Raw genomic sequence first — 27,243 nt, forward strand, 5'->3', positions numbered from 1 at the left:
GATAAAAAGAAAAAACAAACAAGACTCATCCATATGGTGCCTACAACAAGTTGACTTTAGATCTAAGGACATACAGACTGAAAGTGAAGAGATGGAAAAAGATATTCCATGCAAATGGAAACCAAAAGAAATCGGTTTATATAGAGTAGCTAAAGTAGCTATACTTATATCAGACAAAATAGACTTTAAAACAAAGACTGTAATAAGAGGCAAAGATAGTCATTACATTATGATAAAGAGGTCAATCCAACAATATAACATTTGTAAATATTTATGCACCTCACATAGGAGCACATAAATATATAAAGCAAATATTAATCAACCTAAAGGGAGAAATAGACAGCAATACAATTATAGTAGGGGATTTTAATACCCCACTTACACCAATGGGTAGATCATTCAGACAGAAAATGAGAAACACAAGCCTTAAACGAAACATTATACCAGATGGACTTAACAGATATATACAGAACATTCCATCTGAAGGCAACAGAATATACATTCTTCTCAAGTGGAAAAATTTCCAGGACATATCATATGTTAGGCTACAAAACAAATCTTAATAAACTTAAGATAACTGAAATTATATTAAGCATCTTTCTTGACAACAATGCCATGAAACTAGAAAATTAATTACATGAAAAAAATGGGAAAATTCACAAATGTGTAGATTAAACAACTTGCTCCTGAACAACAAATGGGTCAAAGAGAATATTGAAAGAGAAATTTTAAAAAAACATTTTAAGACAAATGAAAATGGAAATACAACATGCCAAAATTGGTGGGATATAGCAAAAGCAGTTCTAAAAGGGAAGGTCATAGTGAAAAATGGCTACCTCAAGAAACAATAAAAGTCTCAAATAAATAATTTAACCTTACACACAAAGAATTAGAAAAAGAAGAACAAAGTGCAAACTTAGTAGAAGGAAGGAAATAACAGAGATTAAAGCAAAAATAAATGAAATGGATACTAAAAAGATATTAGAGAAAATTAATAAAACTAAGAACTGGTTCTTTGAAAAGATAAACAAAATTGGCAAATCTTTAGCTTGACTCACCAAGAAAAAAAGAGAGGATTCACTTAAGTAAAATCAGAAATGAAAGAGATATTACAGCTGATACCACAGAAAAACAAAGGATACTGAGATTACTACAAACAATTATATGTCAACAAATTGGACAATGTACAAGGAATGGATAAATTCCTAGAAAAATACAACCTTACCAAGACTGAATCATAATGAAATTGTAAATCTAAACAGACTAATTACTAGTAAGAAGGTTGAATCCATAATCAAAAACCAATCCAAGGTCTAGGACCAGACCAAAGTCCAAGGCCAGACAGCCTTGCTGGTGAATTCTATCATTCCAAGAAGAATAAATATCAATCCTCTCAAACTCTTCCAAAAAACAGAAGAGGTGGAAATTCTTCCAAACTCATTTTAGGATTCCAGCATTATCTGACACTGTAAGAAAGAAAAATTACAGGCCAATATCCCTGATGAACATAGATGCAAAAATCCTTAACAAAATATTTGCAACTGAATTCAATAATTCATTAAAAAGATCATACACCAGGGTGACTCAGTTGGTTAAGCACCTGCCTTTGGCCCAGGTCATGATCCGAGGGTCCCAGGATTGGGTCCCACATTGGGCTCCCTGCTCAGTGGGGAGCCTAGCTCTCCCTCTCTCTCTCTGCCTGCCACTCCCCATGCTTGTGCGATGAAGGATAAAAATCAGAGGATCATCTGATATCATTCCTAGATATAGGAAAAGTGCTTGACAAAATTCAATATCCATTTAGAATTTTTAAAGAACACAAGCAGGTATAGAGGGTGCAAACCTCAACATGATAAAGGCCATATATGAGAAGCTCACAGTTAATATCATACTCAACAGTGAACAAGAGAAAAATGCCCATTCTTAGTACTCTTATTCAGCATTGTATTAGAGTCCATAGCCAGAGCAATTAGAAAGAAAGAGAGAAAGAGAAAGAAAGAGAAGAAGAGAGGAAGGAAGGAAGGAAGGAAGGAAGGAAGGAAGGAAGGAAGGAAAGAAGGGAGGAAGAAAGAGTGGGCATCCAGATTGAAAAGGAAGAAGTAAAACTCCCACTATTTGCAGATGACATAATATTTATATATATATATATATACATATATATATGTATATATATATATATATAACCCTAAACACTCCAGAACCTATTAGAATAAATGAATTCAGTAAAGTTGTAGATAGAAAATAAATACACAAAAATCTGTTGCATTTCTACACACTAATAATGAACTATCAGATATATTAAGAGAATAATCCCATTTACAACTGCAACAACAACAAAAAAATGCCTATCAATTTACAAATTTAACCTAGAAGGTGAAAGACTCATACATTGAAAACTATGAGATGGTAAGGAAAAAATTTAAAGAAAATATAACCTGGGGCACCTGGGTGGCTCAGTCAGTCCAGCCTCTGACTCTTGATTTAGGCTCAGGTCATGATCTCAGGGTCATGGTATCAAGCCCTGCATAGATTGGGCTCCATGATTAGCGCAGAGTCTGCTTGACAGATTCTTTCCCTACCCTCGCACCCCTGCTCCTCATCCTGCTCATGTGCTTTCTCTCTCAAATAAATAAATAAAAACTTGATTTATTGTTGTTAAAGACACAAATAAAGAAAAGATATTCTGTGCTCACAGACTGGAAGAATTAGAGTTGTTAAAATGGCCATACCACCCAAAGCAATAAACAGATTCAACAGAATGCCTATCAAAATTCCAATGGCCTTTTTCACAGAAATGAAATAATCCTAATCCTAATAATCCTAAATTATTTCACAGAATGAATAATCCTAATACTTGTATGGATCCATAAAAGATCTTGAAAAGCCAAAGCATTCTTTTTTTTTTAATTTTTTTTTTTTTTATTATTTATGATAGTCACAGAGAGAGAGAGAGAGAGAGGCAGAGACACAGGCGGAGGGAGAAGCAGGCTCCATGCACCGGGAGCCTGATATGGGATTCGATCCCGGGTCTCCAGGATCGCGCCCTGGGCCAAAGGCAGGCGCCAAACCACTGCGCCACCCAGGGATCCCAAGCCAAAGCATTCTTGAGAAAAAATAAAGCTGGAGTCATCACACTTCCTGATTTCAAACTACATTACAAAGCTATATTAATTTAAACAGCATGGTATTGGTTTAAAAACAGACACATAGATCAATGGAACAGAATTGAAAACCCAGGAAAAAACCCTGCATGGATAATTTATGACAAAGGAGCCAGGAATATACAATAGGGGAAGGACAGTCACACCAATAAATGGTGCTGAGGAAATAGGGCAGTTGCATGCAAGGGAATGAAACTGGACTGCTATTTGACACCATACCAAAATGAACTCAGGTGGATCGAAAACTTGCATGTGAGACCTAAAACCATAAAACTCCCAGAAGACACATAGATGGCAGGCCCTTTGACATCTGTCTTGGCGATGATTTTTTAAAATGTGACACCAAAAACAAAAAGCAAGAAAAGTAAAAATAAATTATTGGGCCAACATCCAACTAAAAAACCTCTGCAGAGTGGAGGAAACTATCCAGAGAACAAAAAGGCCTCCTACTGATGATACAGTGAAAATTATGAACACATCATTAGGAGACCAGGAACAATGTCAAAATCTTTAAAATGTTAAAATGACTTAAATACCTTTTAAAGTTCTACTTGTTTTTACCTCTAAAACCAGGCATACGATGCTATACAATCAGTTATCATGTTGGATAATCAGAAACTGCAAAATGGTGCTGCTGAGAATTTAAGGTCAGAGTCCCTTGATACATATATTTGGGACTGATATATATGCCAGGCACACATTCTAAGTATTTAGTCAGACTTTCTGATTTGTTTCCCATTTTTCTCCTTAATGTTATCTCCTATAAACAATAATGTTACTTTATATCCATCAAGATGGGCCACAGAGCTGTGGTTTCAAATAGGTTTTTAATACTGAATTTCTTTTTTTTTTTCTCTCTCTCTCTCTTTTTTTAGACTTGCACATTCTTCTGTAATAAATGAATAGATCAGGTGATGTTTGTTCGTTTTTAAACATTTGAAAAGAGAGTGAGTTAAGCAAAAGTGCATTCATTCCAACATTCCCCTCATTACTTGATATATTTTTTTTGGTTTAGTAAGCAAATATTTTAAAATCCAACATTTAAATTTTTCTGGGAGAGGGTCATGACATTAATACATTCCCTTGGGATCACATTTACAATCTTAAGCTGGCATGTAGTGGGGAAAATAGAGCCATTATAAAAAACTGCACTTTATGGCATTTTCTCATCTATTTAGTTATTAAGGTATACAGGGTTGTATGGAGTCTAATTGAAAGCACGATCCATTATTCTAATTTAGTGGTTCTCTGCACGGCGGAATAAAATGAACGGTGTCACCAAGTAACTATCGCTAAACGACAGCTCAATAAAAGACCTGGGGAATCAAAAGCCTGGTTGGTATTTTACACAAACAATCTTGTTCCTATATTTAAACTCATAGCCTATTTTAAACCAAGGCATTTATGAAAATTAGATTTCAAGTTGAATATAAACATGAGAGGTTGAAAGCAGAACCCAAGGGCAGAAAGTCATGTCCAGACTTAACAAATACTCTTGAATGATTCCAAGGAACAGTTTTGCAGAAATGTAAATCCTTCGTGCACATTAAACTGATCTATTGAGGAGCTGTCTTTGCTCTGCATTTATAAATGTTTGCAGTTATCAAATTCAATCACCTGTGGTAGCAGAGTTGACCCACTGAGTAAAAAATAAACATGTCTATTACTACAAATGAGCACATTAACAAGTATTAAGTCAAGATAATGCCTGAATATGTTTAAAAAAGAATCACTCATTGTTCCAAATAGGCTTTATGGCCATATAAATGTAACCTATAAATTTGATGATGCCTTCTCACTTGTAGAAAGCTTTTTATGTTAAAAATGTAGATGACTTAATAATAATAATTTCAAAAAGTGGTACGGGTGGGGGAAAAGGATAAACCCTGAGATCAAATGTCTAACAGATGTAAACCTAAGTCTAAGGACTGAATTCATGCCTTAGCTATTTTTAAGCATAGTAGTTTGAAAAAATACAAGCTACATCATCCTGAAAAAATTCAGTTATTAAAAACTTCATATTCAAACTCTCTCACAGAATCTTAGAAGGAAGAGGAATCTTGGAGGTGGTCTACTTCTTTCTCACATCTGAAGCTGACTTTCCTCTCTTGTACTCCTGCATACACAACACCCATCCTTTTATTAACAGCTCAAAGTCTGTATGTTTCTATGTTTCAAAGTATATGTTATGTGACATATATGTCACATATACAAACATATATGTTAGTATATGACATGTTATGTGACCCTAATTAAGAAGAAGAACACAACTCCAAGCAAGGCAAGCTATCTATTCTGCAGTTTTCAAACAAGTAGAATGAAGGTTAACACTCCTATGTCACTTACCAAAGTGAAAATTATTCTAGCCATATATAGAATGTGTGATTTATCATTTTTATTCAATTTCTGTTTATTTTATTTTAAGTAATCTCTACACCCATTGTGAATTTACAAACCCAAGGTCAAGAGTCACATGCTCTGCTGACTCAGCCAGCCAGGCATCCCTCAATTTCTGTTTCTAATGATCTTTGTCACACTTCCTTCATACCAAAGAAAATAATCTGACCCATTATGTCTCTATACTGACACCTCCATATTTCTCACAGATTTGTACATTTCCACAAATTACTGAAGAAAATGTTGAAATTATCAGAATTCTATAAGATAATTTAAACAATGCCACAGCTCATTGACACTGAATAGGAGGCCCTAAAGTGAGTTGATTCTAAAGGAAAACAAACAGCAATGATAGAAGCAGAAAAATACCAGAATGCATTCGGACTTCTGTTTACTATCGGATGGAAGTCTCAGGAAATGGGGGGAAAATGTAAGAACGTGGTTTCCCTAAAACTGGGTTCTAGGAAGCCGAGCCTCCCAGGCTGAAGCACCAGCCCCAGTGTGATTCCTACACCTTGGAGACCAGGATGTTTGTAGACTATGAGAACCGTCTCCTTAGTCCTCACACTCACTCCCCTTCCCAAAGATCATAGCTCAGGGGCAGGTGGGACATTAACTTCAGAGCACAAGCCCTGATACACCAGACCAGATAAATCCTGAGTGATGCAAATCTGATTTCCTACATATATACCGAGATGTAGTGAAACTGAACTTTGGAGTCATTCTGCACCACACACTAGTTGCAGGATTTTATGGAAGTGCCTTAATTTCTCTAAGCTTCTGTAAAACAGGAATAATAACACTTAGTGTACACAGTGGATGTAAGGAATTAAGCAGGTATGAGACAACATTTAACAATGCACTTTTTTATGGTAGGTTTTCAATAAACTCCAGGTACCCTTCTTAAATCATCAGATGGTCTGGTCTCTGCAATAAGCAATCTGCCCCAATCTGAAGAGAATGGTTGAACCCTGTTCTTTAAGTTTGGCATACCTAACACATTTCTCCTAAGAACCATAAAAAGTAGAAAATGTTTCTGCCCTATCTTATGTCAAATTGGGTTTATGGACATAGACTAATAATTCACCTGGGGCCACCCACCTAGGAGCAAAGTTTCAGTTTGTTTCCCATATCAGTTAGCATTGCTGATTGCAAGAAACAGAACCCAACTCTGGCTCATGTAAGTAGAAAGGGAATTCATTAGAGAGACTTGAGATTGCTCACAGAACTGAAAGGAAGGTGGGAAAACAGGCTTGGGAAATGTCAAAAAGTAAGAGAGCCAGGCTGCAGGAACCAGCATGAAATTGTGCCCCTGGTGGCACCCCCACCCCTGCTGGCAAGAAACACCATCGCCACAGGGCACTTGATGCAGCCCAGTGCTCAGTACTGCCTCTGCAGATTCTGCTGTTTGATTCCTGATGCTGCAGCCATGAATAATTTCTAATGAGTCTTGAATTTTTGATACATTCCCCAGAGACTCAGGTTTCCTGATTGTCAAAATGGCACATATCAGCTCTATTCCCTGAGTACTTTTCACAGCAACAAGTTTTGAAATACCAGTTTTAAGGAGATCTCCTTGGATAAGGAGAAATCTGCAGTCTCTGCCCAATTCTCTCAAGAGGAAAGTCCCCTATTTAAATAATCAGCTCTCTCAGATTGCTCCAACTATAACAACTGCTTCTATTCCCAGGCACGATTCCAACTGCTTCTATTCCCAGGCATGATTCCAAGTCCAGATAGAATAAGTTCATGAAGATTCTCCCCTTTTACCTACCTGAGCACAATGGTTCTCAAATTTGGTTAGGTGGCAGAGAACTTGGATGTTAGCTCTGAACATACGCTTCAGGGTAGACACAATGTCTGTTTAGTTCAAGATGGTTCTTCCAGTGTCCAAACAATGCTTAGCAAAGAGCCGAGACTCAGTAAATATTTGTTGAATGATACATTAACTTGAAGTGCAATATGACATTTTGCATCAGATATTATCACCTGGTGTTGCAAAAGTTATCAAGAACAACTCATGGTAGCTTTTCAAAATGCATTTTTAATTTTTATCTACCAGTGTTCCTTTAACATTTATTTCCTGGAAGAATTTTTTCCCTTTCCACCAGATAAAATCTTTGCCAGGCTCGTCGACTGTCCTGGTCGGTATTAAGTAATGGTAAATCACTTTAAACTTTAAGTTGCCTAACATAAATTTCATTAAAAAATGAGAACATCTGGTCCAAGGTATTAATCAGTACTTCCGACTTTATTTAAAGGCAAGACATCCCACTTTACCAAGGCCCAGAATAATGCAGCCAAGCAAAGGATACTCACTTTTGAGGAGATACGAGGGAATCATCACAGCACAGTAAGGGAAAGGTGCAGCCACAGCACCTTCATTTGTGGCTGGCTTAGGACATCCCATATTCTGAGTAGGAAAGGGAGGTGTACCTTTTCAGGTGTGAGCACAACTCAAAATGTGTGAGTACTCCGTTCATCCCATCCTTTCTGCCTTCAGAAATGATGTACTGCCTCTTAATGATGAAGAGTTTTCAGGGTCAACCCCAGCTCAGTTAAAAGTCTGGCCAACTGGGGAGTAGCCCAGGACACCAACCAATAAGGAGTCTAAAACCTGTTTTGTTTTGTTTTGCTTTCTTTTGTTTTTACTTTGAAAGTATGTTGCTAGTTAACTCCGGCTTTCAATGCCAATTCCTTATTTAACTAGTGAAGTAAAAGTTGTCCTCACCCCTACTGAAGTAGACAATGCCCTTAAGTAGAAAAGAACATGTCTTCCTGGCATACATGTGTTGAATATGGAAAAAATCAACTATAAAATGAGCAAAAAGAAAACAATTTTCTAAGTTTTTCCACCAGCTTTCCAGTCTCTACTGCAGAAAGATCTTGAACTTCTCATGTGATTCCAGGAGGGCCGGTACAGAAACTTTAGAAATACCTACATCTATGAGAATGACAGAGGAAACTTGGTACTGAATTGCTTCCTTATTCCATCCTGCTTCCTGAAAATATATCTTAGTAGATATGAAATATTTTCCATTCATCTGTTTACTGTGATAATTAATAATCCTTGTAAAAAAGAACAACTCCAGATCAAAGACTAACAGTTAACAATAAGAATCGCAACCACCTCAAGTCCAACAAAGAAAGATAGAGAGGAGTTTCTCATCCAGTTCCAGGAAGACAAGCTCCTCACAAGAACTCATGAAGTGCCTCGGGCCTGTGTGACTGAGATGCTTTGGTGGGTGATCATGTTGATTAACTCTTTCTTAGCAAGACTCATTCTGACTCTTATTCCTTGCCTTTGCTTTTAAAATGGAATAATGATAGGAATAGGAATATTGTCTAGGAGCATATTAAAGATGTACAGAAGATGCACAGTTAATACAAGTAATTAAAATGATAAACAAGCAAAATAATGCCAATTTCTTATATTTTGAAGGTCTGATACTGTTGAGTTTAAAAAACAGCACTGAGGTACAGACAAGTCCTTAGCCTCGCCTGCACTACATGTACTGCAATCTAGAAAGTTCTCTGACCAACCTCCACTGTGCTTAAGTGTTAGACAAAGTGCAGACTTCCTTCAGCGCCCTCCTCTGGTCCTAAGCTGCTGGTGGCAAGGAGCATTCCAGTTCTGCATAACTGTCTTTTTGGGATTGTCATAGGGAGAGGAGGAAAAGATAAGAGATTCCAATGACAATTCTTACATCGGAGAATAAGTGATGGTGTGATCAAATTTCAGTAAAACGGGTGCCTGGGTGGCTCAGCTGTTTAAGCATCCTACCTTGGATTTCAGCTCAGGTCATGATCTCAGGGTCATGTCCCAAGTTGGGCACTACGCTGGGCATGGAGCCTGCTTAGGATTCTCTCTCTCCCTCTGCCCCTCCAACCCCTTTTCCTCTCTAAAAAAGTATTTTAGACAGTAAGATATAAAAATACAGCACTCCTACCGACACAGGGCAATGACGCTCACTCACACAGCGACATATTTCTGTGTACCCCATTAATACCTACTTCTGCAGGATAGCAAAGAAAATGTAAGTCATTGCAAGCGTCCGGTTCTTGTTAATTACTGTGCCTTCATCGTCTCCTTTTCTTTCTGCTGTTTCATTAAGTATATATCTAATAAACATCCCAAATCAAGGTCTTGGGAAGCATGTGTACTTCTCTTGTTTCTCTGCTCCTCTGAAAGTCTCACTCCCCGGGAGCAGCTTCAGCATTGCCCAAGGACTCCAAATCCATACCTTTAGGTTAAACCTTCCTCTAAACCTATTAAACTGTTTCTGTTTGGATAATTTCCTCAAACTCAAGACGTCTAGTCCCAGATTTAACATGTTACCTAAAAAAAATCCTCCTGTCTCCTCATTTCCATCACTAGTTCTGTTATCCTCCCAGCCACCCAGGCTAAACTTCTGGCTTCTTCAGCAATGTTTTCTTCAATCACTTCCAGATTTTTGGCTAAGATAAGATGCAACAATGTCCTCTCCACAATCATTGCTCTTGATTTTTAAGAGGCTTTTCTCCTCCTATGTGCTTATTTCCATCAACTGTGAATCCAACACCAGAACAGGGCCTTCTTAGCTGATTCCTAAGTTAAAAAAGTAACTGCCTTGTGCTTCTACCTCTATGTCCCTTTAGCTCCTCTTATGCGCGATGTTAATTCCTGGTAAACCCGGGGGCATGAGGTCACCGCCCTTAAGGAAAAACATTCAACAACCCTCTCTTGGATATGACATAAAATCATCTTAGTCCAAAATTTAAGCCTCCTACAGTCTGTCCCCCGCTTATATTTCCATTTCATTCTTTAAAAAGAATCCATCCTTGGCTGCCTACCCAAGAAACACCTGAGGCATATTATTTAAATACACATTTTCAGCCCTTACCCAAGACCTAAAAGCTTCCTAAGTAATTCCAACATTTGAAATCCACCACCTTGTAACACACACTCCTTAATCTCATATCCATATTCGAACTTGTATTTCCCCCTGTTCGGTAATATCATTCCTTTTGGTCGATGCCTCTAATGCCTGTCTGTCCTTCAAAGAGCAGACTAAGCCTGGCTTGTTTTTTCTTCCCCCAATCACCCAAGTCATCAAAATCCCTCTTCATTTTTGACTCCTGTAGTACACGTTTTATCATTCTTTTGGCATTACAACACTACACTCTATTCTTTTTTTTTTATTAAAGATTTTATTTATCTATCCATGAGAGACACACAGAGAGAAGTAGAGACATAGGCAGAGAGAGAAACAGGCTCCATGCAGGGAGCCCGATGTGGGACTCGATCCCGGGACTCCTGGATCATGCTCTGGGCTGAAGGCAGATGCTCAACCACTGAGCCACCCAGGCGTCCCTCTTTTCTTGTTTTTAAAGCTCTTCTTCTTCCTTTTCCCCTCGCCTTTTTCCTCTTCCTTCTACTTTTTTTTTCTCCTTCTACTTTTTAATAAACATTTGATACTATGAGGATTCCTGTATCATTTTACATGTACCTTTTCTTGGGTCTTCAACTACTGCTTTAGAGTAGGGATTATGTTCTTTCTATTACATCCTCCATGACATGCTGCACAGATTAGGTGCTCAATAAATATTTTTTGAAAATATTTCATAATGAGATAGTTTTGTGAAATACAATTGAGACAGTAGAAAGGAAAGTCTGTGACTTGAAAGACACAGACCAAAACAAACAGTAAGATCATGAAGGAAACAGACAGCTTTGGGAGAAATAATAAGCTTTAAAACATCATGAGACTCTGGGTGGCTCAGTGGTTGAGCATCTGCCTTTGGCTCAGGGTGTGATCCCAGTTCCAGGGATCGAGTCTCGCAAGCTCCCTGTGAGAAGCCTGCTTCTCTCTATATATCTCTGTCTCTCTCTCTGTGTGTCTCTCATGAATAAATAAATAAACATTTAAAAATCTTTAAAAAAAATAAAACATCAGTCATGATGGAACTGGAGGGTATTATCCTGAGTGAAATAAGTCAATCAGAGAAGGACAATCATCATATGGTTTCACTCTTATGTGTAATATAAGAAATAGTGAAAGGGATTATAATGGAAAGGAGGGGAACTGAGTGGGGAAAAATTAGAGAGAGACAAACCACGAGACTCCTAACTCTGAGAAACAAAGGGTTGTGGCAGGGGAGGTGGGTAGGGGGGATGGGGGGATTGGGTGATGGGCATTAAGGAGGGCACTTGATGGGATGAGCACTGGGTGTTACACTCTATGTTGGGAAATTGAATTTAAATAAAAAATAAAACATCATTCATGTCCTCAGAGAGACAGGAATAGCTATTGCATCAATAAACAAGAGGAGATAATATAAAGGGATTACCAAAGATACAAGAAAATATTTGATATTAAGTATACAGTAGCAAAAATTAAAAACTCAATATAATAACTGGAAGATAAATTTGAGGAAAATCTCCCAGAAATGACAACAACAACATGAAAATAAAGGTGTGGTATATACATATGAAAGTATAAAATATACTGGTGAAGGTAAGTATATAGTCAAATTCCGAATACTTGAATACTGTAATATGGTGGTATATTAATTATTTCACTTTAGAATATAAGGTGAGACAGAAGACAGAAGTATTGAAAATAACCATAGCAACAATAACTAATGGACACAAAATGTAAATTGAGCAAGTAGGTAAGGAAAAGAAATGGCATTCAAGTGAGAGAAGTAAAATTACCTGTTTGCAGACATGATATTATGTATAGAAAACCACAAAGACTCCGACCAAAAAATTGCTGGAACTAATAGACATATTCAGCAAGTGTTGCAGGATATCAAAATCACCATACAAAAAAATCAGTTGCATTATATACACTAGCAATGACTATCTGAAAGGAGATAAGAAGACAAATCCATGAACTATAGCATCGATAAAAATAAATATTAGGGATTCGTACAGAAGATGCACAGTTAATACAAGTAATTAAAATGATAAACAAGCAAAATAATGCCAATTTCTTATATTTTGAAGGTCTGATACTGTTGAGTTTAAAAAACAGCACTGAGGGATCCCTGGGTGGCGCAGCGTTTGGCGCCTGCCTTTGGCCCAGGGCGCGATCCTGGAGACCCGGGATCGAATCCCACGTCGGGCTCCCGGTGCATGGAGCCTGCTTCTCCTTCCGCCTGTGTCTCTGCCTCTCTCTCTCTCTCTGATGACTATCATAAATAAATAAATAAAAAATTAAAAAAAAAAATAAAAAAATAAAAAACAGCACTGAGGTACAGACAAGTCCTTAGCCTCGCCTGCACTACATGTACTGCAATCTAGAAAGTTCTCTGACCAACCTCCACTGTGCTTAAGTGTTAGACAAAGTGCAGACTTCCTTCAGCGCCCTCCTCTGGTCCTAAGCTGCTGGTGGCAAGGAGCATTCCAGTTCTGCATAACTGTCTTTTTGGGATTGTCATAGGGAGAGGAGGAAAAGATAAGAGATTCCAATGACAATTCTTACATCGGAGAATAAGTGATGGTGTGATCAAATTTCAGTAAAACGGGTGCCTGGGTGGCTCAGCTGTTTAAGCATCCTACCTTGGATTTCAGCTCAGGTCATGATCTCAGGGTCATGTCCCAAGTTGGGCACTACGCTGGGCATGGAGCCTGCTTAGGATTCTCTCTCTCCCTCTGCCCCTCCAACCCCTTTTCCTCTCTAAAAAAGTATTTTAGACAGTAAGATATAAAAATACAGCACTCCTACCGACACAGGGCAATGACGCTCACTCACACAGCGACATATTTCTGTGTACCCCATTAATACCTACTTCTGCAGGATAGCAAAGAAAATGTAAGTCATTGCAAGCGTCCGGTTCTTGTTAATTACTGTGCCTTCATCGTCTCCTTTTCTTTCTGCTGTTTCATTAAGTATATATCTAATAAACATCCCAAATCAAGGTCTTGGGAAGCATGTGTACTTCTCTTGTTTCTCTGCTCCTCTGAAAGTCTCACTCCCCGGGAGCAGCTTCAGCATTGCCCAAGGACTCCAAATCCATACCTTTAGGTTAAACCTTCCTCTAAGCCTATTAAACTGTTTCTGTTTGGATAATTTCCTCAAACTCAAGACGTCTAGTCCCAGATTTAACATGTTACCTAAAAAAAATCCTCCTGTCTCCTCATTTCCATCACTAGTTCTGTTATCCTCCCAGCCACCCAGGCTAAACTTCTGGCTTCTTCAGCAATGTTTTCTTCAATCACTTCCAGATTTTTGGCTAAGATAAGATGCAACAATGTCCTCTCCACAATCATTGCTCTTGATTTTTAAGAGGCTTTTCTCCTCCTATGTGCTTATTTCCATCAACTGTGAATCCAACACCAGAACAGGGCCTTCTTAGCTGATTCCTAAGTTAAAAAAGTAACTGCCTTGTGCTTCTACCTCTATGTCTCTTTAGCTCCTCTTATGCGCGATGTTAATTCCTGGTAAACCCGGGGGCATGAGGTCACCGCCCTTAAGGAAAAACATTCAACAACCCTCTCTTGGATATGACATAAAATCATCTTAGTCCAAAATTTAAGCCTCCTACAGTCTGTCCCCCGCTTATATTTCCATTTCATTCTTTAAAAAGAATCCATCCTTGGCTGCCTACCCAAGAAACACCTGAGGCATATTATTTAAATACACATTTTCAGCCCTTACCCAAGACCTAAAAGCTTCCTAAGTAATTCCAACATTTGAAATCCACCACCTTGTAACACACACTCCTTAATCTCATATCCATATTCGAACTTGTATTTCCCCCTGTTCGGTAATATCATTCCTTTTGGTCGATGCCTCTAATGCCTGTCTGTCCTTCAAAGAGCAGACTAAGCCTGGCTTGTTTTTTCTTCCCCCAATCACCCAAGTCATCAAAATCCCTCTTCATTTTTGACTCCTGTAGTACACGTTTTATCATTCTTTTGGCATTACAACACTACACTCTATTCTTTTTTTTTTTTATTAAAGATTCTATTTATCTATCCATGAGAGACACACAGAGAGAAGCAGAGACATAGGCAGAGAGAGAAACAGGCTCCATGCAGGGAGCCCGATTTGGGACTCGATCCCGGGACTCCCGGATCATGCTCTGGGCCTGAAGGCAGATGCTCAAACACTGAGCCACCCAGGCGTCCCTCTTTTCTTGTTTTTAAAGCTCTTCTTCTTCCTTTTCCCCTCGCCTTTTTCCTCTTCCTTCTACTTTTTTTTTCTCCTTCTACTTTTTAATAAACATTTGATACTATGAGGATTCCTGTATCATTTTACATGTACCTTTTCTTGGGTCTTCAACTACTGCTTTAGAGTAGGGATTATGTTCTTTCTATTACATCCTCCATGACATGCTGCACAGATTAGGTGCTCAATAAATATTTTTTGAAAATATTTCATAATGAGATAGTTTTGTGAAATACAATTGAGACAGTAGAAAGGAAAGTCTGTGACTTGAAAGACACAGACCAAAACAAACAGTAAGATCATGAAGGAAACAGACAGCTTTGGGAGAAATAATAAGCTTTAAAACATCATGAGACTCTGGGTGGCTCAGTGGTTGAGCATCTGCCTTTGGCTCAGGGTGTGATCCCAGTTCCAGGGATCGAGTCTCGCAAGCTCCCTGTGAGAAGCCTGCTTCTCTCTATATATCTCTGTCTCTCTCTCTGTGTGTCTCTCATGAATAAATAAATAAACATTTAAAAATCTTTAAAAAAAATAAAACATCAGTCATGATGGAACTGGAGGGTATTATCCTGAGTGAAATAAGTCAATCAGAGAAGGACAATCATCATATGGTTTCACTCTTATGTGTAATATAAGAAATAGTGAAAGGGATTATAATGGAAAGGAGGGGAACTGAGTGGGGAAAAATTAGAGAGAGACAAACCACGAGACTCCTAACTCTGAGAAACAAAGGGTTGTGGCAGGGGAGGTGGGTAGGGGGGATGGGGGGATTGGGTGATGGGCATTAAGGAGGGCACTTGATGGGATGAGCACTGGGTGTTACACTCTATGTTGGGAAATTGAATTTAAATAAAAAATAAAACATCATTCATGTCCTCAGAGAGACAGGAATAGCTATTGCATCAATAAACAAGAGGAGATAATATAAAGGGATTACCAAAGATACAAGAAAATATTTGATATTAAGTATACAGTAGCAAAAATTAAAAACTCAATATAATAACTGGAAGATAAATTTGAGGAAAATCTCCCAGAAATGACAACAACAACATGAAAATAAAGGTGTGGTATATACATATGAAAGTATAAAATATACTGGTGAAGGTAAGTATATAGTCAAATTCCGAATACTTGAATACTGTAATATGGTGGTATATTAATTATTTCACTTTAGAATATAAGGTGAGACAGAAGACAGAAGTATTGAAAATAACCATAGCAACATAATGACACAACCAAACAGGACACATTACTATTCCTGAAAGAGGGAGGACTGTGTGCAGCCCTAGGAGAAAAATGCTGTTTCTATGCAGGCCATTCTGGAGTCATCAGAGACTCCATGGCCAAACTCAGGGAAAGGTTAAATAAAAGACAAAGGGACCGGGAGGCCCAGCAGGGCTGGTTTGAAAGCTGGTTTAATCAGTCTCCCTGGTTGACCACCCTAATCTCTACCATTATGGGCCCTCTAGTTATCCTGCTCCTGCTGCTAACTTTCGGCCCCTGAGTCCTCAACTGGCCGCTCCAGTTAATCCGAGAAAGATTGTTTATTACCCAAGCTCTGGTATTAACTCAGCAATGTCGGGCCCTCCAAACTGAAGAAATAAATGTTCCCTAAGATTTTAAGGTTAAAATCAGCCCAAACAAGAGGAGGGAATGAAGAAACCTCCCCCCTTGTAAGTAGGGCCAGCCCTAATCCAGAGGCAGCCCATCCAGGCATCTTCCTGAAATTTTAGCAACTAAAAGCATTCTGTTTACAATAAGAAAACCATTTCCCCCCACACCCTGATTGGAATGTCCCTGAATAGGTTCATGTTGACCCTCTGTGAAATCAATAACCTGAATGCTATGCAACTCCCGAGGTTCTTTTGTCTTTAAGCGGTTTTTTTTCCCCTTTTGCCTTTAAAAGATACCTGTAATTACTAATCAGGGCTCTCTTCCTCTTCGGAGGCGGAGAGCCCGTTTGCGCAAACGTCCAATAAACCCTCTTGCTAATTGCAAAAAAAAAAAAAAAAAAAAAAATTAATGGACACAAAATGTAAATTGAGCAAGTAGGTAAGGAAAAGAAATGGCATTCAAGTGAGAGAAGTAAAATTACCTGTTTGCAGACATGATATTATGTATAGAAAACCACAAAGACTCCGACCAAAAAATTGCTGGAACTAATAGACATATTCAGCAAGGTTGCAGGATACAAAATCAACATACAAAAATCAGTTGCATTTATATACACTAACAATGAACTATCTGAAAAGGAGATAAAGAAGACAATCCCATGAACAATAGCATCGAAAACAATAAAATATTTAGGGATAAACTGAACCATGTAGATGAAAGATCTATACGCTGAAAACTCTAAGACATTAATGAAAGAAATCAAAGAAAACACAAATAAAAGGAAAGATACCCCATGCTAATGAATCAAAAGAGTATTGTATGATGTCACTAATATGTAGAATCTAAAAAACCTCAAACTGATGGAAATAGAATGGTGGTTGCCAGAGGTGGGATGGAAGGAAATGAAGTATTGGTCACAGGATACAGTCTTCCAGTTTTAAGATGAGTCACCTCAAGAACAACAAAAAAAGGTAACTATGTGAGGTAAATGAGGTAACTACCCTTATTGTGGTAATCACTTCACTATATATACGTGTATCAAATCATCACTTTGCACACTTTGTTTACACAATGTTAAATTCAACTATGTATCAATAAAGCTGGAAAAAAGACATGGAAAATATATATTCCATAGAACATCCCATATATATAAAAATACATAGGACTCCGAGTGGCTTAGTGGGTTTGGTGGCTGTATCTGGATTTTGGCTCAGGTCATGATCCTAGGGTCCTGAGATTGAGCCCTGTGTCAGGCTCCATGTTCAGTGGGGAGTCTGCTTAAGGATTCTCTCTCCTTCTCCCCCTGCACCTCCTCCTGCTCTCTCGCTCTCTCCAAAATAAGTAAGTCTTAATATATGTATTCTATATAAAATATCCAGGAATATTCATTTTATATTCTCTCACTCAGATAACTACATAGATGACATTATGTCATATCCTTATCAGAGTATCACATCTGAAGATAGGCATATGTTTCCTTTACTGTTGATGTAATTTAATCATCCATCAAAGTTTTGTTGGATGAATGTAATTATTTGTTGTCTTTTGTAGCTAATATGAAGTCTGTGGAGAGACACCTTAAGACTATGCAAATATACTCATTACCAAAATTTTCCCATAGGTTTAAAATCCACTGATGATCTTTGCTTCTTGATCCAAGCTTTACTGTGATGGCTGAAAAATAATGATTTTTGAACTCAAGCACTCTCTGTATATTTATCATTCACAGATGGCATTCTACTGTGAGCAAGAGTCCCTTCTCCTTTTTTTCTTTCTCCCTCTCTCCCTCTTTTTCTTTTTTTTCTTTCATAATTCATGAATTCTTATTTTTAAAAGTGTTTATAATTCATTTCTGTACCTAAATAATTTGGTGTTCAAATTGTTCCATAATGGACCAATGAGAGCCTCTTCAGAATGAACCCTCCGTACTTATGACATTTCTCTTCAGTTTCTTGAGAATTTCTTTACTTTCTAATATAATGAAATGTTCCAGGCCTATCTTTTACCTACTCTTCCCTAGGCTGGAATAAGCCATTTTAACAAGGAGACCTAGAGGGAATGATGTTAGAAATTAAGGTCTGGGGAAAACACTGTTGAATATGGTGATTCTGAAAACTTCCAGGATAATCATTCTAATATAGGGTTAGAATGAGAGTCAAATTTCATGAGAGCAAATAATGAGCAGGTGACTTTCCCCGAGTGACTGGTAAAGGCAGTATAAGAGCTATTAGTTCTAAAGAGAAAAATCTACTGGAAAGGGGTTCTCCAAGAAGGCTTATGGAGAAAGAATTTAAACCCACAGAATCAGAGGGACTTAGATGAGTGCCTCTTAAGGCAATGTAGACAGACTGTTGTTGGGTGTCACTTGCCAGCTTTGAAAGGGTTCATTCCAGTTTTTCTCATGCTCATATTTGTAATTCCCCGCCCCAACAATGAAGAAGTATATTCTCTACTGTCAAGGTGTAGTGTTTGATACAAATCCAAAATGTTTGTCCTCTCAATCAAAAGTTTTAAGATCTTTTATATCAATACTTATTTTTTGTCGATCCAACAAATGAGGTTTTCAAATATATTATTGGTGTATGTATTCTGCATCTCTTCCTGCATCTCCCACCAGTATCTGCAATAATTACTATAGACAGTCCAGTAGTGAGTGGTATCCCATGCAGCTCAACTACCTTTACTTGAAGCACTGGTCTCCTATGTTCTTAGCTAAAGGAACCATAGCTTTACCTTGCCGACCCAAATGAGGAAGGTCAAAATAAACAAAGTCTACCTACCATCTCTATCTCCTGTAATTCCAAATAAATGAACAGTAATAATTCCCTGCTCTGTGAAATGAGAATTCATTTCTAATGAAATAAACTATATAACTAATCGCCTAAATAACTAACATTTCCTCTTATGGCAAAAATTCTCTACATATTTTTTGAAAATTACTCATCTAACAAAAAAGGGTAAAACCAAATTAACCTTTCATCCAAACAATAAGACAACTACCTAATTTTTCTGATTCTTTTAATGCCTTGTCCATAGGTACATATTTTTTTCCATGAAGGTAAACATAATTTAATATTCTCTACTTTTCAATTAAAAACATTTTCCCCACTTGACCACCTGGACTTTATAGTCATTTTGAATTCTGTAATATTGTAGTAGGCGAGTGCCAAACACTCTAGACAATTTCCTTATTGTTAGGTCTTTTCACTGCTACAATTTACAATGGGTATTTTAACATAACATTTGGGAAAAAATTATCATCTTGTACCAAAGCTCCTAGAATAGAGACTAACATATTAGAGTTTGGTTGTATTAGAAACTAAGAAAGGCTACAAACTTAAAAAGCTACAAGTCCAACTCGAGAATGTAAAACAATAGAATGAGCTCAAAGAAACGGGAAATGAAGATGAGAACAGAAATGAATAAAATAGAATAAATTACATCAAACCAAAAGCTAGTTCTTTTGAATCAAGATAAATGAAGACTAATGTATTATTGTAAAATAATTTTTAAAATGCAAAGAAAACTCAAACAGTATCAGGAATGAAATCAGAGGCATAACTATACCTATAGTTTATAGCATAATATTTTTGTAGAATTATACTATTTTCTCCTCCAAAATAACCATATATTGGAAGATGTATGCTTGTGATTTTAAAAGTGCTTTTTAAATGTTAGAGTAGAACCAATATCCTACTAATTTTTTTTTATATTCTACTAATTCTCATGATAAACCTCAAATAGGTAAATATTTCCATAAAGAATTAGCAGTACCAAGCCCTTTGATATTCCCTAGGAGCAAAGACATCCATCTATGACTTTGGAATTTCCTTTTGATATATTGGGATAATGAAAAAAACTGTATTAGAGTGGAATTTAGTTTACTTTTTAACAGGGATGTAATAATATACCCCTGGCTCAATTAATATCATCCTTTTCCCCCACATCACCCCAAAGGTTCTACAAAGATTATAGACACTCCACTGTTGGCTGTAGAAAGCTGTATACTCCTCTTGCTAGCATTCTCCAAATAAGTTACTCCTGGAGGATTTGCCATTTCTGAAATATCAACTCCATAAAGAGTAGACTCTGCCTCTATAGCCCTCTAAGCTTTACATTTTTGGACATAAATAACTCAGAAATGGAATTACATCCCCCATTTGCAAGTGCAGAGCAACATATGATGGTGAACCAGGAGCTAAATCAAGCATAAATCAGGCTAAAAACTTTTTTGGTTTTTCCCTCCTCCTTCTCTTATCTTTTCTTACATTTTATATACTCGGCCATGGAAATGTAAATCTCTCAGTGTGGGGTTAAGAGCACATGTTCCAAAACACACCACCCTGAACTCAGAATGAGAATAAATCTTCATTGGTTTTGCCCCTACCAATGTCAGAATTAGGACGTTCATCCCTCTGTTCTCTCTTAGAGTCATCAGTTTTGTCTCATAGGACTGGGTACAGGTGCTGCTGTGTTTGACCCTCACCTTGAATATCCTCCAGTTGTTTTTTCCCCCTACGTATTCTAGTTTATTTATTTTTTAAAAGATTTTATTTATTTATTTATCTATCTATCTATTTATTTATTTGAGAGAGAGAGCACACACAAGTGGGGAGAGACAGAGGGAGAAGCAGGCTCACTGCTAAGCAGGGAGACAGACGTGGGGCTTGATCCCAGGACCCGGGATCATGACCTGAGCCTAAGGTAGATGCTTACTGACTCAGCTACACAGGTGCCCCTAGGTATTCTAGTTTAACCAGAGTTTCCTTTAGTAATTTGCTATCTGAAACCAGGGTAAGAGTTCCCCAAATCACCATTTGCAGACACCCAAGAAAAAAATAGTTTGATTCTGATCCATCACATTACTCTCATAATACAATGGAGGAAACAGAAAATAATGCCTGGATGAATTATATTACCCTTGCTAGTCCATGTCTTGAAGAAATCATTGTTAGTGTTAAGTATCTGACCAGCAGGAGAATGTGAAGAAGAGTTGTACCACAAGGTTAAACAACAGAAGAGCAGATTTTTCCTTTCTGCTTATAAAAAGTATGAAGATGTCAGTTGAACCTTTTGAAAGTAAGAGCTGGACTACCATTTCATAGTGTTTTCATCAACTAGAGTGTTGGCTAGAGATCCATATTATTGGGAAGAAGGAAAGAGAGAGGGAGAGAAAGTGGGAAGTAGGAGGATGGGGGTGGGGGGTGGGGAGAGGGAGGAAGGAGAGTTTTCTGAATCGGCAAGAGTGATGATGAAAGAACTCCTAAGTGTATCATACCTACTGAGTAGTTACTCTAACCTTCAATTGAAAAATATGTACATATAAGTAACTTTTACATAGTGTAGTTTAAGTGAAAGTGTTAGTTTTTAAAAATGAAAACAACAAATAAGAATAACAGTATCAAATTTGCCCAGTGCCCATGATGTATGGTAGTACATCCTTACTGGACACTTAATGCAAGAGGTAAGGTACAGTGCTTCCTGTACCCTTCTCCTGACCTGCCAAACACCCCAACCCCACTCTGTGTTGGCCCCCTCTCTTTGGTTTAATGCCCCCTAACTAGAATCCTTAGGTTTGCCTGGTCCTAGGCCATTGGGCATAAATCTGTTTTCTCCTTCATCTAATTCACCTTCCCTTTGAATCCATTTCCTGCAAAGTCTCAGAACTCATGACTTTTAGTTTTCCCTATTTAAGAAAAGTTTGACTTCTTTCCACTTTATTCTCCCTCAAAGCTCACATACAGATGAGAAATGTTTAGTCCCTAGATTTTATCTTAGATTGAAATAGTATCTCTTGGAGTGAAAGTACGTTGTGCCACCAAGACTAACATTTTCTGATTGTCATTGTGTTTCAAATGTTGAGGAACTACACACACGTGAAGGGCCAGAACAGAGCCAGACACAGTGAGCGCTCAACATTCTGCTGCTATTGTAAGTACTGGTATCACTACTCAGACATTGTCTAAAAGTGTCTGTCCCTGATGCATCCCTTGTCAACAAGGTGAGAGGGAGAGTGGGAAGGAATGAAGAAGCCCTTTGTGGCTGACTGGAAGCCTCAGGCTCTTTCTGTGTCCAAGCACTTTTAAAAACTATTCTTATTATTGACTGATGAGGACAATTAACAAACTCCAGCATAAGCGAGAACTTGAGACTGCTGCACTTCATGATTTTTCTCAACCCAAACATTTCTCTTACAAGTATCTTTTGATATTAAAGTTTGCACACATGTGTAGTCAACTGAGAATTTTCAAGACATGTTCCTACTGCAGCTGATTATCAACTTATTTTTTCCGAGAGGTTTTCCTGAATTGAAGGCTCTAGTCTGAGACCTTGGAATCTCCTTTCCTCATGCCTGCAGGATTCTGTCTCTGACCCTTCACTCAAAACTCAGGATGAGTGTGAGCAACACTTAGTTTCCCAAATTTCCCTTTAGTTTTTTCTCCCCTCCCCCAAAATACTATAAGAGAAACCATTAAAAATATGTTCTGTAACTTTGACCTAATATTTTTATTCCTTACACATGAAGGAATTTAAATCTTGCAATTTTTAGCTAACATTACATTCTGGTATGTTTTTGCAAAGAAAATACAGTTTATGATGTGCCCAGATTGATGTTTCCATTTGTTCATGGAGAATGTTGCTGTTGCTTTTTTGATTCAGTATTTAATTCCATCCCAAACTGTAAAAATGCTTCCTTTTGTTACCAGACGTTTTGAGCCAGTGGTGGTATTCCCCACCACCCTCACCTCACCCTTTGGCTTCACTTTCTTTTAGAGTGGCTTTTCATCTTGCACTATTACCCTCATCACAGCCTCAGCTGATCCTAAGCCCCACCCAGTCTCAGGGAAGGAGTGAGGTTGAGTCGTGGGGCAAGACACAAAGTACCCAGCAGTGAATCTTCAGGTCAAGTGAGAATAATTCCCATTCACTGGTGGCATAAAGGCCATATCAGATTCAAGGCACCTGAGAGGCAAGTGTACTATCAGTAAGACCAGGGTTTGAGTCTGATGAAGTTCTGCTCACATGCACCATTTTGTTCTCCAGGGTCACACTCATATCCTCACTGCTCCCCAGGCCCAGCACCATGGATCACCTTTCTGGTCTGGGTATTTTGTTGTGTTGTGTTTTTTAGAGTGGTCCAGTTTCTGCACAATAATAAGCCTTGTTGGCCAGGCAGTCCTGTGTTCATCACAGCTATCGGATGAGGCTGACATCTCATCTCTGTCCTGCCATTTAGCATGTTTACGCTTTTTGGATATGGGCTGAAGAGCACAGAGGCCAGTAGGCTTCATCCCTACTGAGAAGAGCTCATCTGAACCATAGTGCTCCTGCTCAGTCTCCCATAGGTCTCCAGCACATCTAACATGAAAGCCAAAGTCCCTATAGTTACCTTCAGGGCCTATATGCTCTGGCCCCTGCAATTATGATCTGACTCCTGCAATCTCTGACTCACTTTCCACTTGCTCCATCTCAGCCATGTGGCACTTTGCTGTAACTCAGAGCCTTTGTACTTGGCCATTTGCTTTGTCTGGAATGCTCTTCTGGATGGCCACATGGCTTTTTCCCTCATGGGAAAAACTTGATACTGTTATTCTTATTTGGTTCTTTTCATCTTAAGGCCTTCTTTGATCACCTTAATTTATAATCATAATCTCTATCTTCAGCATGCCCCATCCCCTTTCCCTGCTTTGTGCTTCTCTGCAGCACTCACTTATATCTCTATATGTCTGTCTGTATATGTATATGTATTGGTCGATGGATACTTTTCTATTAAATAAAAGCCCCATAAAGTCAGGATTTCATTGCTCTATTCTCAGGACCTTGAAAAGCATCTGAAGCTTAAGATACCTTTGATAAATATTATTGGATAAATGGATGAGTATGTGAATTATGATGAATCTTCACTCTTGTTAAATAAACCAGCAATACAGTACAGTCCCCCTACTTTCAGTTCTCCTAGACAAGGGTTTTTGTCAAGGGTAGCTTTTACTATAGACCAAAACAAGCTTATTTATTAGTAAGAGCAAGTAGTTTTTACATGAGAAATAGGAAAATAATATTTGCAGTAGCAATAGTCTTGACACTTAAGTCAGGGCTATGGACAAAAGGAGCCACACCAAGCTCTAACATGTGGTCTCTCCACCTTGGCCATATTGAAATTTGAGGCTGGATACGTCTTCCTTGTGGGGGCTGCCTTGGGTGACTTAGGATGTTCAGCAGCATCCCTGACCTCTGCACCTAGATTCTAGTAGCACTCTCAGGTTGTGACTACCAAACATGCCTCCAAGCATTGCCAAATATTCCCTGAAAGACAAAATCCTCTTAATTGAGAATCACTGCTTTAACAGGGATCTAGTTCAGTAAAACAGATCATAACTGATGTTAAATGATACTTCCCACAAGCACATATGATTCTCTTTATGATCAGTAAGATCATGGTACCCAATTTACACAGACATATTAAAAACAAAACAAAACAATACAGGGGAGTCATCATATTCAGTACCTGGTTAATACAGGGCAAAACATAAACTGTACTAAATTCATTTTTAAGCAATCTCTCTTTTTTGTTTAAAATAATCCCAAAAGAAGATAATGTAGAGTTTTCAATTATTTGAGGAAAGATAATATAAGGCAAAAACCCAGGAAGACTCATTCTATTTAAAAATAATTTCTTTCTTATACTCTGATGTACTGGAGTCCACCCATGTTCATCCAGGTCTCTGCTTGATCTTAATTTATTTCCAAGATTGTTTTATAGCTCTAAATAAATTTTTAAAAACATAAATATCTTCATGTCGCAAAACTAAGCCCCTAAAGGTTTGTGGAAAGCACTGTCTTCACACACAAGAATTTAAACGACGCATGTCATAATCATCGTCATGGAGCTGACCACTACTAGCTCACAAAATGACCCATTTTCTTCCTGTTATTTTCTAAAGTTGCAGGCACAGTGTAAGTTGCTGATTCTAAAGTGGAAGAAACTGAAATGTGTAATTTCCCTGCAGAGCTAACCTTGTGGATGAAAAGAGGATGAAGATGCCTGCAGGAAATCCAGGCGATTTCTATTACAGTACATCATTTCCCACTGGCTTTGACCCGTACGAAACTATGGTTTTCAGCTGTTTTCATTATAAATGAAGTTTGTAATAACAATTTCTTATTATCATAGGATCTTAGAGTAGTTGCCTAAGCCAGTACAGTGCTCAATGCAGCCATTCCTTTTACAATGTTCCTGACATGGTTACCCAATCTACACGCAAATACAGATGTAAATGTCCAGGTGCTCATTACTCTGTAGGGAGCCTGTTTCACTGGTGGAAGTTTTAATTAATAGAATATCTTCCTTCACTTCAAGATGAATTTGCTGCTTTTTATAGAGCAACACACAATGAGTTTCTCCTGCCATAGGAGAAGGCCTTCAACTATTTGAAGCGTTTTCTCTTAAATGTTTCTTTTTATCTAGAGAACAAATATTGTATTGAATGCAATATCTGTGAGGATTTTCTTTAAGTATTTTTGCATGTTTTCCCTAAAGAAATTCTGCCCAGTGATTTTCAATTTTAATAGTATGATTCCCAACTTGTTGACTCAAATTAAAGACAAAAACCTAATAGTTGCCATCAATTGAAATATAGATTATATACTCAAAGATTATGATTTTATACTAATATATTCCTTATGATTTTAATTATTAAAATACAACTGAACAGATGTATCAAGTAATTATGTAAACATGGAAAGAAGTAGTTTCTTTCCTTGAGGAACTTTCAGTCTTGTTTGGGAGATTACACATATTATATCAGGAGGTTTCATATATTAGGAGATTATTTTTATTATATTAGAAGATTATATATATTAAAGATAAGGTTTTATACATTAGGAAATTATATATTAAATTAGAAGAGGTTACATATTAGGAAATTCTATATATTGGATTTTATATATAATGTAAAATATAATGAATATCATGCATATAATGTATATCACTCTCTAAACAGGACTAGAAACCCTTTGAGAAAGTTTCTGCTTGCATCATTGTGTCTTACATATTCTGGCTTGGTATTCAACAGGTACAGTACTAAAATAAAATGCATTATTGTGACATCTGCAAATAAATATAAATAGTATAGAACAACGTTCCTTTTCTTTTTTTCTGGTAAGGCAATTAGTTGGGTGTTTATATGAGATATATATATATACATATATATATATCTGAAATTAAATATGTTATGTATTATAAGTACAGAAAGAGTATTAGTTTTGGATATTTCCACATTTACATTTAAAGATTGATAATGTACTAATTTTTAATTTCTATACTATATATATATACATATATATATATATATATATATACATAATATATCTCAAGAGACACCTAATAGTAGAGTGTACCATATGAAGATTTTCAGGTAATCAGTATGGACAGTAAGTGGCTTGAAGTATAGGAGAAGCAAGGTCCCTAGGAGCGAGGATGGTCAGAGAGGCCTTCCTGAGGAGTGAGGATATAGTCTTGGTGGCTGAATGGGACTCAAAGAGGGGTGACCAGCAACTATTGCAAAGACACAAACCCATGCAGATGTGGAATGTCCAAAACTATTCAGATGATAGTTAAGCTGGAGTGGAGGGTTCTGGGATCTTGAAAAATAAAAACAGAGGCCGATTTACAAAATTAAATAGTGTTGATTAATCAGATGGTAAATTCTACAATCGCCAATGATCTTAGATTTTATTGTGTAACTGTGTAAAGACTGAGGAAGTACTAATTTTAATCCATGAACACAATTTAATGTCTTGATTTTATTCATTGTTTATATCTTTAAAATTTAGTCAAAATGGTTCTGCTCTTAGTCGATTTTCTTTCATGAAAAAAATTTATATATGACTTTAAGGTATGATATCAGCTGAAG

The sequence above is a fragment of the Vulpes lagopus genome, chromosome 21, assembly GCF_018345385.1.
Source record: "Vulpes lagopus strain Blue_001 chromosome 21, ASM1834538v1, whole genome shotgun sequence".
Lineage (NCBI taxonomy): Eukaryota > Metazoa > Chordata > Mammalia > Carnivora > Canidae > Vulpes > Vulpes lagopus.